Consider the following 15,425-nt stretch of genomic DNA (forward strand, 5'->3'; position numbering starts at 1 on the left):
GCTACCCCTCTGGAAACGCATTCTGTAAGACACTGATGTTCTGTTGTATGAAAAATGCGGGAATTATTGAGGCATCTCTTTATTAGCTGCGGCTGGCAAAATGATTGCAAGGATCTTAGCAAACCATCTCCTAATTATATCCAAGGATTATCATCTTCCAAAGCAACTACAGTGGTATCTCAGTTTTCAAACATCCTGGAAGTCGAAAGTTTCGGTTTTTGAACGCCAAAAACCTGGAAATCACTGCTTCGGTTTCCGAACGCTTTTCGGAAGTCAAACGTTCCATGGAGCTTCTGTGTTGAGTTTTCTGTAAATAAATGCTTCTGGAAATGTATGCTTCAGTTTTCGAATGTTTTGCAAGTCGAACAGTCTTCTGGAATGGATTACGTTCGAAAACCGAGGTACCACTGTACTCTATTCCCAACTTAAGAATGGAAAGCGAAATATCAGTGGACAACAAAAGAGGCTTAAAGACGCTCTTGAGGCAAAACTAAAAAAATGTAATATAAGCACTGATAACTGGGGAAAACTGGCCTGCAATTGCTCCAGTTGGAGAACAGCCTTTACCAAAGATGTCATGGACTTTGAAGATGCTCGAACTCAGGAGAAATGAGCTAAGAGGAAGGCACGTTTGGCAAACCTTCACTGTGATCAACTCCTGCCAGGAAACCTATGTCCCCACTGTCGAAGGATGTGTAGATCCAGAATTGGCCTCCACAGTCACTTACGTACTCACTGTTAAGACCGTGTTCATGGAAGACAATCTTACTCGACCACAAGTGATAACCAAAGGAGAAGAAGTCAAGCAAAATGTGACAAACAGGAGATCTGAAATCAGAAACTCGTAACAGTTTTTTTAAAAAAATTAAAAGCAACTTCAGGTGGCCCAAATTGAACTATTTGTGGGGGTGGGGGTGGGAAGCATCATTTAACCCTGTCCCGACCCTTCATCTTTTCTTTTACATGGGGAACTGGTAAAATCCCAGGTATTCTATCATTCAGCACAAAGCTAAAACCAGAACCAATATCCTGGGCAGCTTTTGGGATAAGCTTCCTAGTATACACTTCCATAGATGTCCTACTGTTTACCAAGCCTTAATTTTATTTCTCTCCCCTCCCTCCTTTTTTGGCAGGAGAGGAGGAAGGGTGGGAAACTACTGGAAGATCTTTGGGTCAATACTCTAAAGCTCTTTTCTTTTTTTGAGAGTTGCTGTTGTAATCTACCTTAAATTGATCTGGATAGCTGCAGGCGCAGCTGACTCCAGCGATTCAGCTTTATCCACGTTACCTGCAACAGCTAAGATACGCTTGGTTAGCTAGGTATCTTGGGCTGAATTTGGCTCTCAGTCATGCTGCTTCATATCTGGAATAATTCCATTGGTTACAGCCATATTACTCTGGATTTGCACAAGGAAATTGCGAGCAGAATTTAGCTCTCCCCTTTTTCTGTCCAATTGCTCCAGCAGCTGAACGCTGCAAGCTGCATAACATTTCCACAGCGCAGGTACCGTTCAAAGACCCAAGGGGATTGGTAAGTCACAGAAACCTAATGTTATTTGTATTTACGCTGAACTCTCTAAGGAGATGAGATATTTCTGCTGCAAGATTTAATTTTTGTTCGAGTCAGTGGGGGGGAAACGTTGAAAGAGGCTAGCTCTTCTGGCAAATCCACCAGCTCTAAAAACCGATCACCGACCTTTCGTATCTGAATACAGTGGTACCTCGGGTTAAGTACTTAATTCGTTCCGGAGGTCCGTTCTTAACCTGAAACTGTTCTTGACCTAAAGCACCACTTTAGCTAATGGGGCCTCCTGCTGCCGCCGCGCTGCCAGGATGTTCTCATCCTGAAGCAAAGTTCTTAACCTGAAGCATTATTTCTGGGTTAGCGGAGTCTGTAACCTGAAGCATATGTAATCTGAAGCGTATGTAACCTGAGGTACCACTGTATCAAAGAAGCTTGCTTGTGAATATTTGAATAGAGAATGAATGGCCACTAGATCGGAACTTGCATGGAAGAACACATATATTATAGATTTAATTATAATAACTTGCTTCACTGTGAAGCTGGACTCACACAGGAACTGATGATTTCATAGATGGTAGGAAGGGTGAGTTTACATAAGGCCCTGAGTCCAGACGTTGGTAAGAAGAAGAAGAGGAGTTTGGATTTGATATCCCGCTTTATTACTACCCGAAGGAGTCTCAAAGTGGCTAACATTCTCCTTTCCCTTCCTCCCCCACAACAAACACTCTGTGAGCTGAGTGAGGCTGAGAGACTTCAGAGAAGTGTGACTGGCCCAAGGTCACCCAGCAGCTGCATGTGGAAGAGCGGGGAATCAAACCCAGTTCACCAGATTACGAGTCTACCGCTCTTAACCACTACAGTATTTCTATCTGGGGGAAAATCAGGTGGCAAGGCTGGCAAAGATCTCTTCCCAGGACACCCTGGAGAGTGGTTTGTTTTGAAGCATTTTTAAAATGCATTATAGAAAAGACTCCTAGAGCTGCTTCACGGATCACTAAAGCACCCAGTCAGTCTCAGGCTTACAATCTAAAAGACATATAACATGAAAGCAAAATTTTGTGAGGGAGGGGGAAAACCTCAAAGCTGGCCACGAGATCTTTAAAGTTACAGAGATCACCTTGAATGGAAACAGTTTGGGGAGGAGAGAGGGGCCAATCTTTTCTCGGATAAGCCTTGCTTCAAGTATTTTCATCTGATATGCAGACTGAAAAAATGGCTGCTACGAGGAGCAGTCCCTCAACAAGTTCGTTGTTGCTAGTCAGCGTAGACAATACCTGATTACTGGATCCTTAGTCTGTCTCAATATACAGTGGTACCTCGGGTTAAGAACTTAATTTGTTCTGGAGGTCCGTTTTTAAACTGAAACTGTTCTTAACTTGAGGTACCACTTTAGCTAATAGGGCCTCCTGCTGCCGCTGCACCGCCGCCGCACGATTTTTGTTCTTATCCTGAAGCAAAGTTCTTAACCCGAGGTACTATTTCTGGGTTAGCAGAGTCTGTAACCTGAAGCGTCTGTAACCCGAGGCACCACTGTAAACCTGTCCAAAGGGACAAAATACTGCCCTACACCGAATCAATCAATTGGACCACCCTATATTTCCAACACTGGCTTTCAGCAGCTTGACAGCATTTTAGGTTCTGTAAGGAAGCACATTTGAAACATGTTCCCTCCTACCAAAGAGTCTTGCAAACTGTGGTTTGCTAAGGGTATTGGGAGCTGAACAATGGTGGCTTGTGGGGTGGGGTGCTTTAAAAGCTGGCCAAGCTGTGTCAGCCATCCTGGCCCTGTATTTTTCCAGGAAAAATAATGTTAATGACTGGTGGTTGCTCATGAGTCACCTGCCTCAGGCAGCAGGCTGCACAAGAGGAGCAGGTCTGCCTCCAAGGAAGACATCTCCTGATGCCACAGTGGCAGTGGCTGGTTTGGCTACCTCCAAGGCACAGTCCCCCACCCCATGATGCCTCTGCAGCGTCCGCTCTGCAAATAGGAGGCGCTGGTGGTCTCCTCCCCACTCCATGACGGGGAGTCTCCTGGCCTCTACACTTCCCCGCTGTGATTCAGAGCGGGTCACTTTCTTCCCGTAGTGGCCTTTGATTCCCCCTTCAGCTGTCAGGTAAAGTTGATTTGATTCCCCCTCGATGCAGAGCTTTGCTCCTGCCTTGTTCCCAATGTAGCTTCACTCACCTCCTCTTCCCTGGCAGGAGAGATGTCATTTTGCGACTCTCCTCAGGCACCATAATGTCTTGGGCCGGCCCTATCGTTGGCCCTGAGTGGGAGCTATTGGCCAGGAAACAGCATTCACAGGGCAGTTTATTCCATTTCCATAACTTTCTCCTAACAGTTAAGTTCCACATTATATAATTGTTTATTTATTTATTTATTTATTTATTCATTCATTCATTCATTCATACATACATACAGTACATACATACATACCCCGTCCATCTGGCTGGGTTTCCCCAGCCACTCTGGACAGCTCCCAACAGAATTAAAAGAACAATAAAACATTAAAAACTTCCTTAAACAGGGCTGCCTTCAGATGTCTTCTAAAAGTCAGATAGTTGTTTATTTCCTGGATATCTGATGGGAGGGCGTTCCATGGGGTGGGCACCACTACCAAGAAGGCCCTCTGCCTGGTTCCCTGTAACCTCACATCTTGCAGGGAGGGAACCACCAGAAGGCCCTTGGAGCTGGACCTCAGTGTCTGGGCTGGACAATGGGGGTGGAGACACCCCTTCTGGTATACTGGGTTTTCACACAGGTAAAAGCCACGAATGGAATTCTAGTCTGGTGCTGCCTTCCATGCTTTGGTTTCCATACATCAAATATATGGAAAGGAGGGCTAAACGTGTGCTATATTCCATTATAGTTCCGCATGTATGTCCGGTGGTGGTGTCTGATGGGCCTGAAGTTATTTTCTGAGTTAATTTTGTATTGGATAAATCACTCACAGTTGCTGATGTCACAGAAGCACAGAATTGTAGAGTTGGAAGGGACCCTGAGGATCATCTGGTCAAACCCCCTGCAATGCAGGAATACGCAGCTCTCCCACACGGGGATCCAACTCGCAGATGCACATGTAGACTGGGGACTCGACATCCAATATTTTCCTATTTAGACCTCTGAATCTCCCCTACAGTTTACAGTGGTGCCTCGCAAGACGAAATTAATTCGTTCCGCGAGTTTTGTCGTCTTGCGATTTTTTTCGTCTTGCGAAGCACGGTGTCGGGAAAGTTTTGGAAAAGCTTCAAAAATCACCAAAGTCTTTAAAAACCTCAAAAAAGGCTACCACACCGCGTTCTATGAGTTGCTCCTCGAAGTCAAGTCGCAACTGTATTAACGGTGTTAAGAAAAAGGAAACAAACTTGCAAGACGTTTCCGTCTTGCGAAGCAAGCCCATAGGGAAAATCGTCTTGCGAAGCAGCTCAAAAAACAAAAAACCCTTTCGTCTAGCGAGTTTTTTCTCTTGCGAGGCATTCGTCTTGCGAGGTACCACTGTACTGTAATTTTATCCAGGTTCTTCTTCCAGATCTTTCTTGCCCTAGATCTCAGGGTGATTTACGACATTGCAAACTTTAATATCTACTTTTGTTGTCCCATATATATACATACACACACACACACACACACACACACACACACACACACACACACATATCTTTACAGGTTTATGCATTTCATTAATTTTACAATCATTTTAACATATCAAAGCTTCACTTCCTTTCCCCTCTTTCTGCAGTTCCTTAAATTTATTTTTTAATATCTTCTGCATATCCAAATTCATTTAATTTGCTCATTTAATTATCTACTTTAAATATATACTCTTAAGAAACTGCAAATTATTTCAGTAATCCTGCCAGGGTTTTTATCTGTTTGCAATCTATCTGTAAATATTCAGTAGACCATTTCCATTCTTTTATAAAAATCTGCTTTTGTTGTCTTACCCCACATCACAGGAATACAATTTAAAAGTTGATCCCTGTGTTCATATCAGGACATTTGGATGGTGCTTACTGGCTTAAACATTTAAACTGAGATGGATGTATTGGGGCCTATTGCATTGTTAACAAGAGCTGTCCTTTTCGTTTTCTTTCTTTCTTTCGTTTATTAAACTTGCTAATAATACAAGATTAAAGCAATCTCTCTACTGAGTAATTATTTGAAATTTAGCACCAGGTTTTTATTTGTTACTGAATTTCCCACCCTTACATCAATGCAGCTCAGGCCAGAAAACACAGCCCTGACCCACATTTTAACCTAACAACAAACCTGTGCTGTAGAGCTGGGTGGAATCTAGACACATATCAAAAAACGTTGTGAAAATGCTTTTTTAAAAAACGTTTCAAAAAAATATGTTGAATTTGCCATAGCTCACCATCGCCATCTAGTGTCACATTTGTATAAAGCACTTCACAACACACTTAAAACGTTTTGTTTGCAGCAGAGAGAGAGAAACTGGACCAAGATCACCCAGTGCGCTTCATGACTGCATGGGAATTTGAACCTGCATCTCTCCAGCTCTGGACCCATTATACCAAACCAGCTCTGATCTCAGTTTTCTGATATTAAAAGATAATAAATGACCAAGGCATCCTATGCGCCATCAATTGCGAAGTAGCAAATGTCTAGTCCAGGGGTTGGCAAGGTTTATCTTGCCTGGGCTGGATCAGTCCCACAGAGATCCCTCCATGGGTCACACGCACTTGTGAGCACACACCCCTGCGATTTTCGGCGCCTGCGTCTGCGCAGATGTGATTTCCGGCACCGCGGAAGCGAGTCCCCGTGCCATGCTGCACCAGTTTAGTGCAGCTTGCGAGCAGACAGCTCAGTTCAGGTGCCGGTCAAACAACCTGCGTGACTCGCTTCCAGCCAATGGGCTTTAGGTTGGTGACCCCTGGTCTAAAGGTAAAGGTAAAGGGTCCCCTGACCATTAGGTCCAGTCGTGACCGACTCTGGGGTTGCGGCGCTCATCTTGCTTTATTGGCCGAGGGTTCTGGGTCATGTGGCCAGCATGACTAAGCCGCTTCTGGCGAACCAGAACAGCACACGGAAATGCTGTTTACCTTCCCGCTGGAGCGGTACCTATTTATCTACTTGCACTTTGAACTGCTAGGTTGGCAGGAGCAGGGATCGAGCAACGGGTGCTCACCCCGTTGCGGAGATTTGAACCGCCAACCTTCTGATCAGCAAGTCCTAGACTCTGTGGTTTAACCCACAGTGCCACCCGGGCCGTCTAGTCCATATAATATCTTCAACAGTGACCTCTTTTCTTTCTCTCTCTCTCTCTCTCTCTCTCTCTCTCTCTCTTTCTCTCTCTCTCTCTCTCTCTCTCTCGTCTGTCTGTCTGTCTCTCTTTCTCTTTTAAAACCACACTCTTTTACAGCCTTCTGCCAAGCGGCTATTCTGTTTTTCTGGGGAAACTTTTTCTAATTCAGCAGCGACTTTAGCAGGAAATAGACACACTTCACAGCACATTATTTTTCAGGCAACAATCACTTCTCACAAGTACTTTTCCACAAGCACTTTAATGCAAAAAAAAAAAAAAAAAGGATGCTTTTGCCAGTCCCAGAGTGCATTCCCTATTTGTATCCTATCTTGCGAGAGACCCAGATCATAGCTATGACCTCTTGTGGCCATTTTCTTTATATAAGCACTACATTGTCTCATCAGATAAGCCCCATGCACTTGAATTAGATCTGGCTGATTATTTTTGGGTCAGCCAGACATGCCACCTTTAGAATTAAGCGGAGCAGATTCGCAAGAGATCATTGTATTCAGAACCAGGCAAAAGCCGGCTCTGGAGAAGCATTGCAGAATTTATTTTATTTTGCTATTGCTTTTTCATGGCAAGCACTCTTGCAATGAAAACAGCGGCTTTCAGGAATGCCCCAGGTGCAAGCCCCATTTCTTTCAGCAAGCATTAGATCCACTTCAAAACTCCTGGCAATATTTAAACAGCATCAAATACAACAACCCCCTGCTGCTTTTTTTTTTTTTAATTTTATTACATTTTCAACTAAAATGGCAAAACACACACACACACACACACACACACACACACACTAACAAATACAATAACAACCACAAAGAAAGAAAAAATATACACAAAAACAATATGAAATCCATAAAATGGGATTCTCCAAACCCCGTAACTCCACCCCCATTCCTTAAATTTTCTTTTCAGCTGCATATCACTTCTACTCCAAATTTTATTTTTACTTCAGATTTCCTGTACTATTTCTGAAATTACAATGTTTTTAAAATCCTGCCAACGTATTAACTTGTTTGCAATACTTTTGCAAATACATAATAAACATTTCCCATTCTTTTAAAAAAATTCTTCTCGTCTTGATTTCTGAGCTTTCCAGAAATCAACCCCTGCGCTGCTTTGAGGTGGGATCTGTTCCACTCAGACTGTATACGTGCCATACTTTTGAATGAACTTTAACAAACATGACTCCCCCCAAAAAAAATAATTATGGGAACTGCAGTTTGCTGAGGGTGCTGGGAATTGCAGCTTCATGAGTGGTAAACTACAATTCCCAGTGTTCTTTGGGGGGAGAGCCATGTGCTTTCAATGTACAGTGGTACCTCGGGTTAAGTACTTAATTCGTTCTGGCGGTCGATTCTTAACCTGAATCTGTTCTTAACCTGAAGCACCACTTTAGCTAATGGGGCCTCCTGAACTGATGTAGGACCTGGTGACAACTGGAAGATGATTAGGTTCTGCTGTGGTGCACAGAAAGGCTTTCTCGACTCAGCCAAGATGTAGCAGCTTTAGCTCGGCAGAGCAAAGGGTATAATTGTTTGTTTTGATAATGTTGGAAATATTCTGTTAAAAAAGAAACCAGTAAAAATTACACACACACAGATGTAGCAGCTTTGAGTAACTGAACATGAGGCTTTTTAGTTGCTCTGGATTGTTTGTTTGTACAGTGGTACCTCTGGTTATGTACTTATCATATTTTTTGCTCTATAAGACTCACTTTTTCCCTCCTAAAAAGTAAGGGGAAATGTCTGTGCGTCTTATGGAGCGAATGCAGGCTGCACAGCTATCCCAGAAGCCAGAACAGCAAGAGGGATCACTGCTTTTGCTGCGCAGCGATCCCTCTTGCTGTTCTGGCTTCTGAGATGCAGAATATTTTTTTTCTTGTTTTCCTCCTCCAAAAACTAGGTGCGTCTTGTGGTCTGGTGCGCCTTATAGAGCGAAAAATACAGTAATTCGTTCTGGAGGTCCGTTCTTAACCTGAATCTTTTTCTGAACCTGAAGCACCACTTTAGCTAATGGGGTCTCCTGCTGCCGCTGTGCCGCCGGAGCACAATTTCTGTTCTCATCCTGAAGCAAAGTTCTTAACCTGAAGCACTATTTCTGGGTTAGCTGAGTCTGTAACCTGAAGTGTATGTAACCTGAGGTACCACTGTATAGTATGTACACAGCCTCAGAAACTCTCGGTTGCAACTGAAGTGCCCAAGGTGACCTGATCCTAGTCAAAAACAGTGGGGGTGACATTTGATGCAAAACTGAAATAGCAGTTCGTACAAGCACAGCTGTGCTGGAGTGCACAACTTAGATGTGGGTCTTCGCTGTCCCTTTGTACACCAGATGCAAACCCTGCTGCTTTAAGTCAGCTGACAGTATATCAGGTGACTGACAGATGGGCAGTCCCATCCACCTATCAGGTGTGGCCTCTGGAAGGTTGACCTCTTTTTTTTATCCAGCCCACTGGATGAAAGTGGTTCCGCTACGCCAGGGTTTCTCAAACTTGGGTCTCCAGCTGAAACTGGACTACAATTCCCATTATTCATGGCCACTGGTCCTGCTAGCTAGGGATGATATAAATAAATAATTCTTTATTTAGACCCCACCCTTCCCGGTTCAGAAAACCTGGCTCAGGGCAGCTAACAACAAATTTAAAACACTTAATTGTGGAAGCAGCATAAAATACAGTATAAATGCATGAATAACAATAAAATTCAAAGTTCAGAAATCAATTTGGGGGAAATCCATCTAATAAGCATTAGATAGTCACCAGGGCTAGCTGGCTGAATTAGTCCTACTTGGGCCAGCGAGGAGGCCAGGGAAGAATTAGCTGTGGTGTCTCAGAGCGGGTAATCTTCATAAAAAGGGAGGGGGAGGGAAGAGAAGGGAAATAAAAGATCAGGCTGAATTCAAATTAAAGGCAAGGCGGAAGAGCTCTGCCTTAAAGGCCCGACGGAAGGAGTTTGAATCCTGAAGGGCCCTAGTCTCATGGGACAGAGCATTCCACCAGGTCGGAGCCATCACTGAAAAGGCTCTGGCCCTGGTGGAGGATAGTCTGACTTCCTTAGGGCCTGGGACCTCTAAACTATGGTTATTCATGAACCTTAAGGTCGTCTGTGGTGCATACCAGGAGAGGCGGTCCCATAAATACGAGGGCCCTAAGCCACAAAGGACTTTAAAGGTCAAAACCAGCACCTTGAACCTGACCCTATACTCCACCAGGAGCCAGTGCAACTGGTAAAGCACCGGGTGAATATGCTCCCATGGCAGGGACCCCGTGGGAGTTGTAGTCCAAAAACAGCTGGAGACCCCAGTTTGGGAAACCCTGCTGCAAACCATAGCCTTCCCCCAAGAGAATGAGTCTCCCTCATCCCTTGTCTTCCATAGCAGAAACTCTTACAAAGACTCCAGCTTAGAGTCTCTGCCATTTTCCTGCCCTCCTGCAAAATTCATCATCATCAGTTTATGTATAAGCTGTTTCTCTCCCCCCGCCTCCAAATTATGCTCAAAGACCCTCACAACAAATGTAGGTCCAACGGAGAATCGTGAATATATGAAATATATTTCAAAACATGATATCTAAAGTTACACGGTCAAGCAAAAGAAACCCAACAATACTACCATTTTAAAATGTCCCTAAAAGTATTGTTTTTGTAAATAAGAACGATCACAAGTATTCACTGGTAGGTATCAAACCCTTTTCACAAACTCATCACACAACAAAATCTGTATTTTAAGAAAAATGGAGGAATTATATGATGCATTCGACAAAGTTTGATAATGGAAACCATGGAGGGCAGGAGTCTTAAGTATTCAGGGAATCTTAAATGTTGATGATTATGATTACTGTTTGAATTCAAATGTATAGTGTAAAACTGAATAATAATAATAAATCTGTAGCAAAAAAAAGTGCACCGGTGTCAAAACATTAGCATTCAAACCAGTTTAAATTCAAAGGTTTCTATCCAAATAGCAGCATGGCACTAAGGCCCAAACCAAGGCTCCACAGCCACCAGTAGCAGCCGCCTTTGTAGCTGGAGTCCATCTGGCCTCTCAGGTCAGGCAGAAGTGAACCAGATAAAGAACCAGGAATCTCGTCTTACAGGACTCACCACAATATGGTCCCTCAGCACCTTCTGCATCAAGACTAGTCTTTTCACACCTTTGTCCTCTAAAGGTCTTACCAGCCCTTCCCTGGCTCTTTCTTTTCCCTGCTTCCTGTGTACTTAAATGTTAGTTGTTTGTTTTTATGCCTTTAGCAATTTGCTGCTCCAATTCCTCCTTTGCTTGCCTTATCACCACCTAACACTTGTTCTTCCCAGAGTTTGCATTGCGGCAAACTCCCGATTTGAGCCAAACTTGATTCAGCAGCTGAAAGACAGGAGATGGGGAAAGTGGACACAACTAACAGTGCAATCCCAGTCACATTGACTCATAAATAAGCCCCACTGCATCCACGGCCTCACTTGCCAATTGGTGCAAGGATAGGGTACTTTTAGAAAATACACCATTCCTTAGAGGCCGGCTTCACAGAATTTGGCACTCATGAACAAACTTGCAAATCTTGGTTTCGAATATGCAAACAAAGACCGTTGATGAATTTATCCAAAATTTGTGTGTGCTATTTCAGAACTAATTTCAATAAAAGGTAGGTCTGCATGTGTTTTCTGCGAGAAGATGATCAATTGGCAGACAGATACCGTATTTTTTGCTCTATAAGACCACAAGACGCACCTAGTTTTTGGAGGAGGAAAACAAGAAAAAAAATATTCTGAATCTCAGAAGCCAGAACAGCAAGAGGGATCGCTGTGCAGTGATAGTGGTGAGTACTGTTAAGTTGTAAGCGAACATATCAGACAACACAGCGATTCTTCAAAAAACTCTTGTTTATTCACAGGCCAGAACAGAACTGGGCTGAAGGGTTCAGCCAGCCTGCTTATAAGAGCTCCACTAGAACGCAACAGTAACCATTTTCTGTAACTATCCAATTACTGAATGTCACTTTCTATCCCTTATTTGCATATGTGGACCTGAACTATCTACGGTATCCCCCTGCTGGCCCAGGGTGAGAACTTCAGTACATAACAAGTACCTTCTTTGATGTTGGGCATTGTTTCGAGAAAGTGAGGCATTGGGAGTGGGTGTCTAATGAATGACCTGCACATAGCCAGTCAGGCAAGCCACACAGGCTAGCTATCTAGCTATCTATAAATTGGATGGTTGTGAGCACAGTTTTTTGAGACGCTGGTGCACGGACTGATCGGCCGTGCAAACTAAAGGCTACCTGGGGGAGTCACTTTGCCGCTTCTTGAGGGCTTCCAAGTGGCAGATGGAAGTGCTTGCTTGGTGTGTATATATTGCTTGCTGTTTAGAATAAAATCTTTAATCTTCTCACTCCCTTGTGTTTTATAGCACTTCTGAATCTCATTTTAAAAGAACCGCCTTGCATTTGGCAAGACAGTAAGCCAAGCTGAGATAGAATCCAGACTTCGAAACCACTGCTCTTCTGTTGCGTACAGCGAATCTCTTGGCTCAGCTAACTTTGCCAGCCCTTCTATATGCTCCAACCCTTCCCTTTACAATCACCACGCCTTCCTGTTCCTGGGTCACCTTCCTGAAAGCAACAAAGCCCCTTATTGGATGTGCAAATCCCTAAGAAAATAGGGACAGTTTATTCTACATCAGTAGTATGTCCCTGTTTTCTGAGGAATGCTGGAGGGTATGTGTTTATCCTTCTTGCTCCTCTTCCAGTCCTATTCATGCATTCTTAGTAAGGATCCAGGTGCCTTGCAAAGTGTATCCATTATTTTCCTGACAGCCTGGGAACTGGCAGACCTATCAGCTGTTCAGGGTGAGACCCGGATATGCTGCAGTCCCTCAGAAAAGCTTCCTACTCATAGCCATTCAAAGGTATTTAAAGTGCATGCAGCACAATGGAACATAATTATTACTGTCAACTGGTGCAGTAAGTATGTGGAAAAGACCATCGGCACCTTTGTATTGTCTACAAAGTCAAGTCAGTTTTTCTGCGGTTGAGAACCCCCTGTAGTCCGAGGGGGGAGAGCAGCTTTTGATGGCAGCTTTTATTCCCTCCCCACCCCCAGTTTCCACCACTAAATCTGAAGCTGTCGCCTTGATAAACATCCCCACCGGATCCCTGACAAAGCCAACCAGTTAAGTATGTCTAATCTTCTGCTCCACTTTATTGAAGACAGGCGTGGCAGTCAAACGATGGCATCACTCTTCCAAATGATTACTTGGACATGGGTTATGATGTCTCTAGACAGCTTTTCTAGTGGCCTCAGAGATGTGGCCTGAGGGGCTCTCAGGGAGTGGGGAATAGGATGTGTTTTGCACAGGGTGCACCTGCTGAGGAAGCTCAAGGAATTCCAGTATTGCTTTGGCTTCCTCTGTCACCCATGTTTGCAGACCCTCCAAGTGTCCCTATTTTCCAGGGACAGTCCAGGATCTACAGAAGCAGCCCCCATTTCTGATTTGATCCCAGAATGGCCTGATTTTTTTAGGATGCCTGATTTTTTTCATCAGAGAAATGTTGGAGGGTATGGAGTTATGAAACCCCCCCCCCCCGAGCCAAGGAAATAAGTACGGTAATTCTACAACCTTTAGAAGACATCTGAAGGCAGCCCTGATTAGGGAAGTTTTTAAATGTTTATTGTTTTGTTATGTTTTTATATGTGTTGGAAGCCACCCAGAGTGGCTGGGGCAACCCAATCAGATGGGCAGGGCATAAATATTATTATTATTATTATTATTATTATTATTATTATTATTATTATTATTAAATAGGAGAAATGTTGGAGGGTATGCCATGGTTCATGAATGAAAACAGGAGCCCTCCCTTCCTAATGTTAGGTCCTTATCCTTTGACCTTACTATGGACTTTGGTTGGTTGCCTTGGTTTGTCAAGGGGCCTGGTAGGAATTTTTTCCACTTGGCAAATTGGCACCAGCCACTTGGTTTTTGGCCTGCCTCGTAGCAAATCGTCACAACTTTGTAAGGTTTGGTGGTTAGGCATTGGAGTATTCGGTTGGAGGTGTGGGGAGGTGGTGGCCATCACCTAACGCTCCTATTTCAAGGGTATTCCGTTAAAGGAATTGGGGGGCATGTCCTATGTCCAAAGCCCAGACGGGGGGGCCAGGGCCATAGCACGACCCCTATCAGTGACCATGGGGGAATTCCTAGTTGATATGCATCAACAGGGCTCCCCCAATTGGCGGTTAACCCTTACTAGACTCCTGGCAGATGGGCAGGAGTCAGATATAGTCATTGGTTCCAATCCATAAGCTAATAACACATTCTGTAATCAATAAAGTTGTGGCCTTTTTCAGCCCATTGACCTAAATTCTGGTGTCAAGTGTCTTTATTCTACAATGGGGGAGGGTTCAGGACCTTGCCACGCAAACATATGCTCAAGTTGTCCATACATTACAGATCTGCCATGGCAGCCGTCCGTAGGGTCTGTGTGCCAAGCACACTGCAAAGATCCTTCCTTTGCTAATGCTATTCCATTATTAAAGCACCCCAGTTCAGAAGGCTCAATGCAGGAAATCCTAATCTTAGATAATGCGCCCTGAAGGAGATTTAAGACCCAAGGCCAAATGCCTCTTCGTTTCCTCATTTGACCACAACAAATCAGAGCAGAGGTGAGAGATAGGATGTGAAATTTGACCGCTGCTTCCTGCGCTTACCCTTTCAGACTTGCTTTCTTAAGAAACACATGGAGAAACAGAAAAGGCATAAAAATGCGTTCCTGGTGCTTTCTACAAAATAAATGCTTGTGTGCGTATTTTAACTGCGTTCCCACATCATCACCAAATTGGCAGGGTGCAGGGAGAGAAAGTGACCCTGAGAGAGACAAGGGCTGGATCAGTGGCGTAGCGTGGGGGGTGCAGGGGGGGCCGGCCGCACCGGGCGCAACATCTGGGGTTAGGGCAAATCCACGGGTTAGGGGGCGCAAATCCACGGGTTAGGGGGCGCAAATTACTTGCCTTGCCCCGGGTGCTGACAACCCACGCTACGCCACTGGGCTGGATAGAGGGAAATATATTTCCCCCCCACCAGCCTCATCACCAAATTATAGCCATATGCTTTCCCGTATTGTTAGTTTCTTTTGCTGGTATGATGCAGAGGGGATTTTATACAGTGGTGCAAAATGTAATCCCCTGCTGGAGACAGAAGTGCCATAATCCCAGAGGGACCCTAATGTTCAAAACAAAACATAACAATGGAGTTAATTAGCGCTGCGTGGTTCACAAAATCCCCTGGGGAGGGGGATTCTTTGCAGCTCTAAATCATCAGTTCTGCGAGACATGGAAATGGTCCCGCGGGGAAGACCCCTTTCACAAACCTCTAATAGATATTAGCAACATTTCCCTCCATCTTCCTCCATTGGCTTTGGGAAATCTATCCGCTGGGCCAGAATAACCCACCTGCATGGGAATCATTCTGAAATATCCTCCGGCTCCACTGCAGGATTAATTAACCTCTGGGTAGACATCCTAACATTGCCTCTTTGCCACTGGTAGTGAAGCTAATCTGCCATTCCTTATTGCTGGCTCAGTAGTTCCCGCCTCCCAGCCCCTCACCAGCTACCCCACTTCAGGAGATTCCTACACTGA

This window comes from Podarcis muralis, chromosome 12 (assembly GCF_964188315.1).
Source record: "Podarcis muralis chromosome 12, rPodMur119.hap1.1, whole genome shotgun sequence".
In the NCBI taxonomy this organism is placed as follows: domain Eukaryota; kingdom Metazoa; phylum Chordata; class Lepidosauria; order Squamata; family Lacertidae; genus Podarcis; species Podarcis muralis.